The 12,494-nt window shown below is 46.0% G+C and overlaps 1 protein-coding gene across 3 annotated transcripts in view; it reads right to left on the reverse strand.

Moving 5' to 3' along the window:
- The window catches only part of adgrl2b.1 (adhesion G protein-coupled receptor L2b, tandem duplicate 1), a 79,309-nt gene extending 67,253 nt beyond the window's left edge, over nucleotides 1–12,056 (reverse strand). For all 3 annotated transcript variants that reach the window (XM_079284354.1, XM_079284353.1, XM_079284355.1), the window contains exon 1: nucleotides 11,168–12,056. The gene's annotated coding sequence lies outside the window, so the exon portion shown is untranslated. The remainder of the gene's footprint in view (nucleotides 1–11,167) is intronic.
- Nucleotides 12,057–12,494: the final 438 nt, after the last annotated feature.

The following is a 12,494-nucleotide window of genomic DNA, read 5'->3' on the forward strand; positions in this document are numbered from 1 at the left end:
AATGTGCAGCGGAGTTTGCAGAGTATTTTCCAGCCTTGAGGTGCATTCCTCCTCTTAAAGGAAGTTGTATCTGCAGCTTAAATAAAGAGCCTCGCTGGCTGGTTTCACTCAATTGTTACTGAACACAATAAAGACAATATCTCAAAATGTAATGCTAACGTTCTCTTTGTATAAAACTCATGTAGCACCGACTGCAGTTAACTCAGATCTACCAGTCGTACACGCGTCTCCATTCCCTCCTTCAGCCACACAGCTGTTACGTTAGTGGCATGTGTTGTATAGTGGGACTCTGGTTTTAATCATCACCTGATCAGGCATTTCATATCTCCTCACATCCCCATTAACACGTCATGCTCGGTGCACCTTATTGATTTCGGTGCTATTCAAAGTTTTATGTTTTCTGTCAGCTGGAAACAATTCAATGCAGTGACGATGAAAAGCTCCTGGCTGGCTTCACCTACACTGGTTCCATCACCTTCTGCAGATTGTTCATCAGTTCATTGTTTAAGTGTGAAGTTTAGTCCAACTTAAAGCCCATTTCCGTCCCAAATCCAGTCTGCTTCGCATTACCCATGCATGGTCAGCACATGGGCTGCATTCTAACCGTGGACGGTCTGTGTGGTCTCTGTTCATTCAGTGTCTTCAGTGACTGACGTGCATTAATTCGCCTTAATTTACGGCCACAATGTGCACTCAGCAGCCCAGTGACAGCACTGAACTGCTGCCTGAGTGTTACGAAACAAATCATCACGGGAAAATGTGTTCCATAAAGTAAGTAAGTGTGTGAAGTTATAAAACACACAGAGGGCTGAACTCATATTATTTATCACAATATTAATACACATGTCAACACACATTCACAATTCAACAATCTCACAGCAGCCTCTGAAATGACAATACCGTTGAATTCGCTTATTTTAATCATCAACTGGTGTTGCTATTTCACATCATTGTAAACTGAACTGAAAGTTTGGGGATTTTGGACTGTTGATCAGATAAAACAAGCTAATCGGGAAATTGTGATGGTCCTTTTACGCCATTTTGGAACATTTAACAGACTGTATAGCTGCACCACTTTGCCCTCAACAATACATACCAACGATATCAAGAGAGTAAATAAAAAGGGTTCAGGGAACAGAAGCCTGAAGATCAGCGTGGAAGAGCCAGTCAGTGAACCAGATATTAAGATCCCTACCAGAGGTGTGACTTCAGGACCCATAAGCCCTGAAGTAGGTCGTTTTCTTGGAGAAGTGAAGTCTCTGCTGGTGTGAGAGGCACAGGAGGTGGACATTAACTTCACACTCTGCTCCGCAGGATTCCCCTTCATGTCAACTGCTGTTTAGATCTGGTGGACGAGGGTGAACCGGACCAGCAGTTTGATTTCATTCCGTAGAACACACGGTGCTGCTACAGTAGTCCTGTAAAAACAGTCTCGTACACCTCGGCCATTGCACCACCGCGTGGAGTAATCGCCGGTCCTAATGAGTCCCGCGAGACGGCTGTCAATGCTATTATGGACCCCGGCGCCGTGTTTAACAGTCGGCAGCAGACGTCTTCTCTGTTTCTCATTTCTTTGCTCATAAGCCAGGTGACCCGATGCACGTTTGCGTGTCGGCCTTGGACGTGTGTGTTTTCTAAAGGCCACCTTCCTCATCAATACTCGCTTTGAATGATATTCAGGTGAGGATGTTGTATTGTGTTTCCCACTAAGAGTTCTGCATAGTGTAATTCATGTATATATATATAAATGCAGATGTGGTAAAAAGGAACGAAATGCAGCGGTTGAGAACAACATGGTTTTATTCTGAAGAAGTCAGAAATGTGTATGTGTGCAGTAAATGAATTCATATTATCAGCCACCTGCATCGCACTGACGAAGTTAAATGTAGGCTAAGAACAGAACATCTGGCTTAAAACACAGTGTGAAAATAAAATAAGTAGAAAGGTGCACTCAGTAGACCGCTGCTGTATTGTGTGATTGAGTGAATACAACCCTCAATCAGATAACCCCCCCCCCCCCGCCGGTCTAGACACCAATGGGCTGGAAGGCGTTGTAAAACACATTTCATTCAGACTGAAAATCATGGCGGTGTATGCAGGATATCGACTCCAAGTCGTTGTCGTGGACATTTCATACAATCCTTGCCAAACCGAGCAGCGGCTGAGTGCCGGCGATGTCCTCGGCACTGTGTGTGAACTGGTAGTTCTGTTAGCTGTTAGCAGTGTGCTAACTGTCCCCCCCCCCCACGGTGTCTGTGGGTGCAGAGCAGCGGCTGGGGATCGGCGATGCACTCGGCTGTCTCATATTAACAGGTTTGGTTCCAGAACCGACTCGGAGAGAATTGCGGAGTGACGGGTCGGTTCCGGTCCTGAGCTTTGTGGGGTGCAGGTCTGCAAAACTGGACCTGTGCACGTCTGTGCGTGGACACCTTTTGTCTGTAGCACCGAGTGCCACTGTTCCCAGTGTGACCTTAAATTATTTGTAGCACTGGCAGCTCAGGCAATCTCTGTTTGGAATTGCTGGTAGTTGAGTCATATCAGTTATAAAAAAAAGATGATTAGCCTCGTTTGAAGCGGACACAGTCATCTCAGAAGCTACGGAAATGTTGCATTTCAATAAAGAACCGAGTTGAGGAGGCAGCTAATGTCAGTGTGTGTACTGTGATTTGGGAACGGGGAACATTAAAATGTCTAATGAATGTTTGAGAGACATTACGTTCACAGCTGTGCTCCATGTTCTGGTTCATGTATTCTGGGCTGTAACAATCAAACTCACAGAGATACTGGAGCGCCTGGCCTTGACACAGAACTTGTTTCAAACTTTAAATGTTTATGTTGTTTGTCGAAACAATATTAAAAAGGCTTTCAAATCTTGAATAAAAAGCATGTTTGTACAGTCCTGTTCTTCTCTAATAGCATTTATTGGAGGCAGATTATTCTGAATCACTCTAATTAGAAGAATCCTTTTGCAGAGACACAGTATTTCACTGAAGTATCAAGCAAATATCGTGTTACCAGCGCTACAGTTTGGCTGCATTGAGTTGGAAATGAGCCATGGACGTACTGCGCACACGCGCGCTGTAGGCCTGGACGGCTTTCATGCCTGTTTTCAATTCAAAGTCGTTTTTGTCAGTGTTGGTTTCTATTAATTTGTCCACCCACTCTGTCTGTTCCTTTGGAAACCAAGACACGGGAATCAATCTGCAGCCTTTCCAGAGGGAAATGGGAACTGGATGGACTTGTTTTTCTTCTTTCTTTCCACATAATTAGTTTCCTGTTCTCTCCCTTTCTTTGCCCAGACAGCCTCGTGGATATTATTTAAGGCTCTCTTCTCCTGTATCAGCTGTAAAGCATTTCATTTTCATTTTTGAAAGATGGACCGGTGTCGGTTTCCCGGTGGGCTTCAAATGTCTCTCCATCTTCATCGCGGTTCGACTCATCCTGCTGTTAAAGAAGACGCTGAAAACCTTTTACTGAGAACTGTGAACAACATAATTACACAACATGGCCTCTAAACAACGAGATAAGTGTCCAGAAATTTGGGTCCAATCTTGGAATGCAACTTTGGCCAGACTTCATGTCTTTAATGCAAAAAATCTGTGTGATATTGTCAGAGGACAGACTGTTTACGAGGCCAAATGTAGCACTTTTAGGCTGGAGAAAAACGTCCGAACGAACGTTAAAATGGAGCCGAGAATGTATCTTAAAAGAGACAGTGCCGCTGAAACAGAGCATGCCAAATTATGCGCTTTACCAGCATTTCCACAAAGTTTCTCTGCTCGCTCCATTGTAATGCAAACTGGAGGGCGACACGAGTGCAGAGACACCGAATTGGAACAATGACGAAAGTGCGTGTTATAAGAATCAGGACAGCTGTCAGGGTGTACCTTTAGTGGTGGAGGACGGGTTTGACTGAAACGCAGCTCTGTGTTGGAGTTACAAAGACTACAGCACGTTTCACCGTCAGTCACTCAGGGTCAAACCTCCATTTCACTGTTTCAGAACAGATAAGACTCTCGGCTGTGTGGCTTCTTCCTCCGCGAAATGCTCATAAATACTGTTTATGCTGCACTGGACAGACGATGTGACAATACAAGGACGCCGTATCCAACATTCTGGAAGAAATCACTCTTGGTTAAGCGGTTAAAAAAACGACAACCTTGAACTGTGAATACAACAGCAACACTCGGCCAGCTAACTGTCGCTGCTAGAGCTGCAACTCACCAGTATTTTTATTATTTTTATAAACCGTTGATCGTTGTTACGATTAATCAATGAATCTTTAGTCATATGACACTTCAGAAAACTAAGAAATAAAGACTGTCACAACTTCCCAGAGCCTAATGTGACATACTTGTATAGCCTGATTGGTCCGACCGCCAGTCCAAACCTCAAAGATATTATTGTTTTTTTTATGGTGATACGAAAAAGAGAAAAGCAGAAAATCAAGTAATCAACTAATGAGTTAATCTCCAGTGGCCACATGGTTTAATTGTCCACTCAAACTCTAAAAATCAGCTTCACACCACATTCCTGCCCGAGCATCCGTTCACAAAAGTACCAAACTTTAAACAGTTGTCTGCAAAAAAAAAAAACACGAAATAAGAAGCAGGGCCAGAGTGCCGTTTGTACTCCGATATAAACCAACAAACACAAGCAGCAAACACACAGCCACCATACCATACTCAATGCTTCAGAAACAGAAAAGGCTTCTGTAGACGCCATGCCTTTCTCTGCTGCCAAGCCTCCCTTGTGCTGTGAGGCTTAGCCCAAGAGCAGTGTAAAGCATGCATGCTTCTTTTATTTTATTTTCAGCCCCCCCCCCCCTCCGCTTTTCTCTCCCTCCTCCAGTACATCATTCCTTCGGGTGTTTGTGCGGTGTCCCTTAGTTACCGGATAAGAGACCCAGCAGCTCGGAGAGTTAAAAGCCTGCCCTGTCCCGCTCATACGAACAAGACCATCAATAATTCACCCTCATCGGGAAGCATTATCTAACAGCCTTATAAAAATTTTAAGATTTCTGGTGACAACACGGAACCATGAAGAAAGTGCTCCGTAAAGAGGACGCTCCAGGTGGCGACAGTGTCGGCAACAGATATGCTAAAGTGGAGGCAGGAGGGACGCCGGCGTGCCAGCCGGCCCCGTGAGGCTGATCTCAACCATTGCACATAAAAGACACCTCGCTGAATTAAGGGAGAGTCAACAAGAAGACACAGTGTGTGTGTGTGTGTGTGTGTGTCAGAGCAGCACAGAGGTGGAAGCATTTGCTCGGCTGTATGAACGCCCAGGCTCATTCTCATTGACAGTGAAATCCCTCTAAGCCTAGATCAAGTACATCCAGCTCTGCTGTAATTAAAATGTCCTAACAAAGGTCTTAGGAGCACAGGACAGAAACCTGGCCATTGACAATAAGCTCAGTCCAATCTATAGCACCATCTCAGAAAAAGCAGTCTTCAGATTAGATCCGGGCTTTCACTGGAGGTGAAAGAAGTGGCAGCTGTGCTCAAAATAAGTCTTTTCTTATCCCTTAATAGGGTCAAGATATGGTTTGAGATAGTGTCAGCACACAACTTCAAATGAAACACGATTATGCTGCAATGTTCCAATCAATTCCATAAGTACATCCAATGAACCAGAATACTCACTGGTGTATAGCACAGACAAACAACAACCTGTGCTTGTTGTTGTAGCTCTCGCTGGGAAGAAAACGAATTGTTTGTTCTCTTAAGTACATCTGATGGTCGCCGATGCTCTGCTGAGAAATAACACGATGCTCACGAGTCTCCTAATTAAAACTCAGCAGTGGAGTGATTAGCAATCACAACTCAACTCTTCAAATATCAAGATCTCATTTTTACTGCGGGGGCTCTCTCGCTCCCCCCTCCCCTCTCTCTCTCTCCCCCCTCCCCTCTCTCTCTCTCTAAAGAGGCTTTTGAAATGGAGGAAATCAGCAAAACTATACCAGAAAGAGCTTCTTTTTATTTTATTTTTCACCCAGGATGCCATTTACTTATCATTGACTGCCAGTAATCATGAGCAGATTACACACCACTTCAATGTTTTTTTGGGGGGGGTTTTACATGATGATTCATCATAGTATGAAACCCACGTATCATCAATACAATTACTTATGGCAGCCACCAAAATGAACCCTGAAAGCTGTTCCCTGGCCGCGCCGAGGAGGGACTGTTCCACAGACAGAGCGAGAGCAAGATGGCTGACTGCACTGACACGTTGTGAAAGCACGCCTCGCCATCCTGGGTAATAGATTCTCTTTGCTGTGCGACTCCCACCGCTTCTCATCTTCTGTGGCAACGCCTGCCAATCAGGGCCCGGGGAACGTCGAGAGGGCTTTGATGATACATCCTCACCTTGAAAACACATTGGCTTCTCATCACAAGACACCAGGTGACACCGAGTGGGCATCAAATAGCCATTAGACACGGCGGACGAGGACCTGCAGGTGAACCCGCGCCTCCGTTTCAACATGACAACAGCGCTGGGAAAACTGGCATTAAAAGCATTCTCTCTACCCTTAAAGACAAACAAAAACAAACGCAGCGCCGCGGTCGGGTGTGACACTTTAAGAGTTAGGTTTGATGCATTACAGCACTTAACGTGGAAGGATTTTATCATCCTTTTAGAGATTCTGCTTTACAACTTAAAAATTATTAAATTCAGCCCACGGAGCAAACCGGGTTCCTCTGGAAGCGAATGCACCTCTGCTGATGATGTGAAAGCATTTAATAGAAGAACTGTAGCTGCAGATTACTCATTTGGAAAATAAAAACATGAGTTTGGGTGTATACCTGTTACAATTTCTCTCTTTTCAATGCAAAATGAGAAATAACAATGTTACACCGCATCAGCGGAGTGATTTGCATTTTTATGTGATTGGTGAATACAGCGGAGAGATTTCCCTGCAGTGATGCATGGCCTGAACCTCAATTTGTAGGATAATTATGTGATACTATTTAGGAATTTGAGGAAGAGAGGAGCATTTCCTCAGTTGAAGACAGATGACCTGTCAGATGCACCTAATACCAACACAAAGGCCCTCAGCCTCTAATCTGCACACTTCCTGTGACGCAACCAAATAAAGCACACTATCTTGGGATCCCCCGGAGACAGAGCAGTGTGCTCGTATGCTAATGCCGGGCCGGGGTTGGAGAAGACACTCCGAGGGCGGCCCGGACAACTCACAGGTCAGTGCTAATCTTCTGATATATGGAGCCTAAAGACCCGGGACACATCCATCACACGCCGCCAACGGCTCCCAGCCGAGAGAGGTCTGCGCACACCAAAGAGTTAACACACATCCCACAGAGACCTGTGATGATCCATCACTCAGGAAGCAGCCTCTCTTTAGAGCACGGGCGTCCTTTAACAACACAGAGGGGGCATCTTCTTTCTTAGCAGAGGCTCTGCGAAGCTGCCAGCCTCTGTTGATCATTAAACATCCATTTTGAACCAGTGGGGGAAAGTTAACTGTCATTTTAAACACGGGAGGTGGTCGACTTTTTTTTCTTTTTTTTATCCCCCTCAGATGTATTTTCTCTGGTGAAAAGGAGCAAGACCATAAATCCATCCATCGGGTTAACTACCCGAACGCATAATCATTCCTTCCAGTCATCTGTCTCCTTATTTTTGAGGCGAGCCGCAAAATGGCTACGATGGGTTTTTTTGCAGTTAAATGAGAAATTTAGCCCAAAGCACTTAGTTAAATAAACAAAATGCCCTTTGCTTTTCTCCCTCTCGCTCCTCTGCCGTGTGTTTTTCTTCTTTCTCTGGCTAACAGGCCAAATGTGAACAGCTTCGATGTCGCTTCAAAAGGGTCCTTTTTTTCCGGAGGGGTGGGCGCCCCTCTTCACAGCATCACCAGTAAATGTCAGGTTTATCAGTGTCAGCCCCTCAGAATCAGAGACTACTTTCTCAACTCTGAGACCATTTTGCAGCAACACTCACCCAGGAAGACATCCATCTCAGGAGCGGCCCTGATGCCAATTCCTCCACCGATAGCAGCCTCCACACAGAGCACAATTCGTGTATTTCTCCCCTTCAGCAGCTTTTTAATAATTTCAACAACCAGACACCACAGCAGGACCTCCACTCCACTCTGTTGTTCTGCACTCAACAAAAAGAGTCCTATTCTCTGGGATTTGTCACAAAGTCGTTACTAACAGGAGAAGCCTGGTGTAAAGTCAGCACAACGAGGCAAGAAAAATAACTACACAATTCATCAGAAAATGCACCGAACACAATCAAAGCTGTCTCATCGATGGCGATTCACCGCTCCCTCTCGCTGTCCATTTGTTTGTCCAACTTTTCACAGCGAGCGTGTCAGAGGAACCGAACAAGACAGCTGTCAAACCCGCCCGCCGTGAGGGAAGACGGCAGGTGAAGTCCTCTCTTTTACCCCTCCTCCCCCCCTCCCTCCTCGCTCTCCGGATGTAAAGCTCCCACTGTTGGCTCTTCTTGGGAGTTGTGTGAGGTTTATTTCATCCGAACAAAAGAAGGAGCGAGCTTTCTCCTCCAGCAGGTTGGCCAGCAGTTGGCTCATGTTATTACCCGGGAGCGGGATGACCATGAAAGGGAGGGTGGGGTGGGGGGGTGGGGGGGGCACCGACCCCTACCTCGCGCTCAGAGGCATTTACATTCCCCGTCTCTGTGCAATAACATCTCACACGCTGCACTTTCTTTCACGATTAACCTATGCTGAACCTCAAAGCAAAGGCGTGCACAAAAGGCACTTCTTTGTGTCTCAATGGTGAAAAACAATGTTCCTCCATTGAACCTGCCTAAAGATTGCAGAGGGACATTTGGCCAATGTATCATAAGAGAGAAGGAATCCATCAGAAATAAACGGAGTCTTGCTGCATTCTTTCTCTGACAAACAGCTGCACAGAATGGGAAATAAATATTCTCTCTGCGACAGAAAAACAATCAGACGCCGCTCGGTACTCAGAGTCCTGAATGCTCTGCATCTTAACATCCACACTCTCTGAATGTGGAATCAAGCCATTTATTTCGCACCTGAAAACAAATTCATTTTGGGGGGAAAATACCAGACGAAATATGCAAACTGATTTTTGTCAAGTTATTTACAATTATTTTTATTTAGCGCGCCTTGGATGCAGTGGGTTCTCCTTCTCCTTGAAAATAAAATAATTTCTTTGTTGGTGCTGTATGTGGAGGAATACTGGGCGAAATGTTATAACGGGAAGAAGAAATCTTTTTAACATAATCACGTCTGAACGCCGTCCAACGTTTCCGCTAAATACATGGCTTCTGGTGTTAGATCATGGCCAACGAATTCTCCCAATCCACACTAGATCTGCTTCCAACACAAACACTTGCTTCTCTGACACACACACACACACACACACACACAACCAACAGCAGTGTCCAGCAAGCCTGTCAGAAGCCTCCACCAGCACCACCAGCAGCAGCAGCTCTATCAGAACAAAACTGCTCAGAGGAAGGGGGCTGGTAGCTCAAGTTCTCCCCATTGAAATGCAGACACTTTGATATGGAAATTGGCAGTTACAAAAAGCCGCTAGAATTCACACTTGTATGCATTGAAACCATTTGCGCAATGTGAGATGAGATGGCACTTCCTCCCAAGACAACACAGACAAATGGACCAAACCAGCACGTCTGGGGCGGGTGAGAGATGGAGTGGAGGTTGAGGGGGGGGAGGAGGAGGAAGGGAGAACATTTGCCTTCTCTCCCCCCACCCCCTCCCTCTTTTTGAATTCCTACAACCCCCTGTCCTAGCATTTGTTTCAAGAAATAGTTTTATTAGTCCGAGTTGAAACGCAGAGGAGGATTTTTCAAAGTGCAACATCTACATTCACCAGTAAAGCGGCCCATTGGGGGGGTTCAAATGACCTTTTCCTCGTCAGGAATCACCGGTGGGAACGTCAGCATCAAGCAGCCACATTCAACGTCATCCCAGGGAGACTCTTTCTTTATCTCGTCCCCCCCCAAATGGCTGGCATGACGGAGAAACTTCTCCACCATGGTTCAAAGATAATGCTCGGATTTGTGTGGTGGCGAGTCCATTCCTCACGCTGTGCATCCGTCTTATATAACGCTGCAGCTCTCAGAAGATCGAGAGCCGAATCGCCGAATGCTTTTTGGGGTCGCTTTCATGGACGAAAAAACAACTGGATTTGGAAAGAGTCATCATATATATATATACTTCCCTGCATGACAGCTGTTATACAAGTATATGCAGAGCAGCAGGGGAGCTCTCAGTTTCCGAACTTGTCCGTTATATAAGGCTGCACCACTATCCTGATTTGGCATTGACCGTATGGATAATGTGTAGATGTTATTTAACCTTGATGTTTCAGTCCGCCACAGTCGCGCTCTGCTGGGGTTTCTTGCTGAAGTCTATACGGCCCTATCTCTAAAAGCTTCACGCGAGAACGAGATATGGTTCCCTTCGCCTGTAAAAACTCTACGTGTGTGTATAAATGTGTGTGTGTGTCCCATCATCACACATGGCTGGCTCAGGTCTGTGAATTATACATGCCCTGTGAAATGATCTTATTTTATAGCCGCAGAATGGAGAAGTAAATGGAGGCAGTAGCTGACGTCTCACTACTTAGCTCTTGGTGTCCTGGAACTGTGCGGAGATGTTTGTGTGAGCTCTTTTTTTTTCACCATGTTATCACGCTGAATATCACATCTGAATATCTATTAAATCAACTCCTAATTGGCTTTCGACTCATATCCAGTGAGTGTCATTTTACAGACAAAATAATCCCATTTGTTACACCTGAAAACACCTTGAAGAGAAGCATTTACACACATTTTCATTCAATACTAAATATGCATCTTCCAGTGGGCTATTAATTCAAATGATTGAGATATATATACACACTGAAATCCACATTGGGTTGACCCTAATCGCCAAGCAACTTCATATTAATCAAAAGTGTGGAGGCTCCACACTCTACAGAATAACATCACATACTATGGACTACGTATTGCTCTCATCACAACAGTTTTAAACTGCTGGAGGAGCCCGTGGGCCCGTTTTCTGACATTTGCCTCGCGATATCCCGGGAGCGTAAATAAATGGTATCGTTTCGGCTGAGGCATAACCCGGCATCTCCCTTGAAACACTCCAAACATCCGCTTTTTAAAGGCTACTTACTGTGGTGCGCCGTGCCAAAATATGGATCCCGGCATGGGGTGTGAATTTCAGATCAACACCAGGAGCCCCCCTCCTCCTCCTCCTCCTCCTCTCCAGATTTCCTTTTTCTCACAAGAGGCCCCCAAAAACTATGAGCAGCGGGTCTCACAAAGACGGCTGGGGCTCGGCTGCGTGCTCCACTTTCCTCACAGCGGACAGACAGCGGGGATTCCTGTGGCAGGTATCTGTTCCTCTGCAAGCCAAAACGTCCGGGACCGGACGAATAGCTCCATGACGAGGGCTCTGTTCAAAAGTAATGATCGTTACCCCCTCCCTCCTCTTGTGCGTGCACCCTGGCTCCTTCCGACGGGAGCGCTACGCAGAGACTGCATAAAAAAGGATCACTTCAAGGAGACGAGATGCGCTCCGCGTCTCGCTACAAAAATGCAAAAACTCCCCGAGCTCGTCAAGTCTGTCTCTCTCCGGTTGGGGCCTGGTTGTTTTTCCACAGACACACCCCGAGGAGCGACACTCTGTGACTTATTCTGTCTGGCTTTCGGTGCGCTCTCCCCCCGGTTCGTTCCCTCTGCGCCTCCTCCGCACGCCGCGCAGACAGTCGGAGCTACAGCCGGACTGGAGGCAAACAAGGCGAGGAGAAACGGCGCAACGGTCCCCTGCTCTGCAGCAGCTGGCTGTGGAGGGCGGCGCGCAAAACGCGGAGCGGAGTCCCGGCCGGGGCGTGGACCGGATCCCTAATGCTAATCATGACAGCCCCGCAACGGCTAACGGCTAACGTTAAAAACCCTTATCGCGTGTGCTCAGATTAGGCGCGTGTGTTTAAAGCGCAAACACGTTGTGGTGTTTTTCCCCCACACAAGCTTAAACAAACCAATGTTTTCACATTATTTTAATCAGGATGTCCTACTGTTTAATCAGGAGTGCAAAAAAAGTGCAAGGCCATTCATTACCAAAAAACACACCTTACTGATCATTAGCATTTAATGATAAAAACACAAACTAACGAGGCTGAAAGGCTTGTTTTTATGAGGGGGTGTATAAAGGCAAAGTAGAATGCACCACGGTGATAAGAAAATCACTTTCTATCCGGCGTTTTGTTCAACAAGAAGAACTGGAACAGGGTCGTGTTATCAGGGAGGTTAATCCTGCTTTCTGCACTTGAAACTCCTCTTGTAGCGATTCTATAAGAGCTCAGCATCAAATCAGATGAAGCATTCTGCAGGGAAGTGTAGACAGATATATAAAGATGAGTTAATATACAGCAGAGATGGAAGAATAAGGCGGCTGACTGACTGAGAAGTCAAATTAATCTGCAACCGGACTGATTTTG

This window comes from Melanostigma gelatinosum, assembly GCF_949748355.1.
Source record: "Melanostigma gelatinosum genome assembly, chromosome: 15".
In the NCBI taxonomy this organism is placed as follows: domain Eukaryota; kingdom Metazoa; phylum Chordata; class Actinopteri; order Perciformes; family Zoarcidae; genus Melanostigma; species Melanostigma gelatinosum.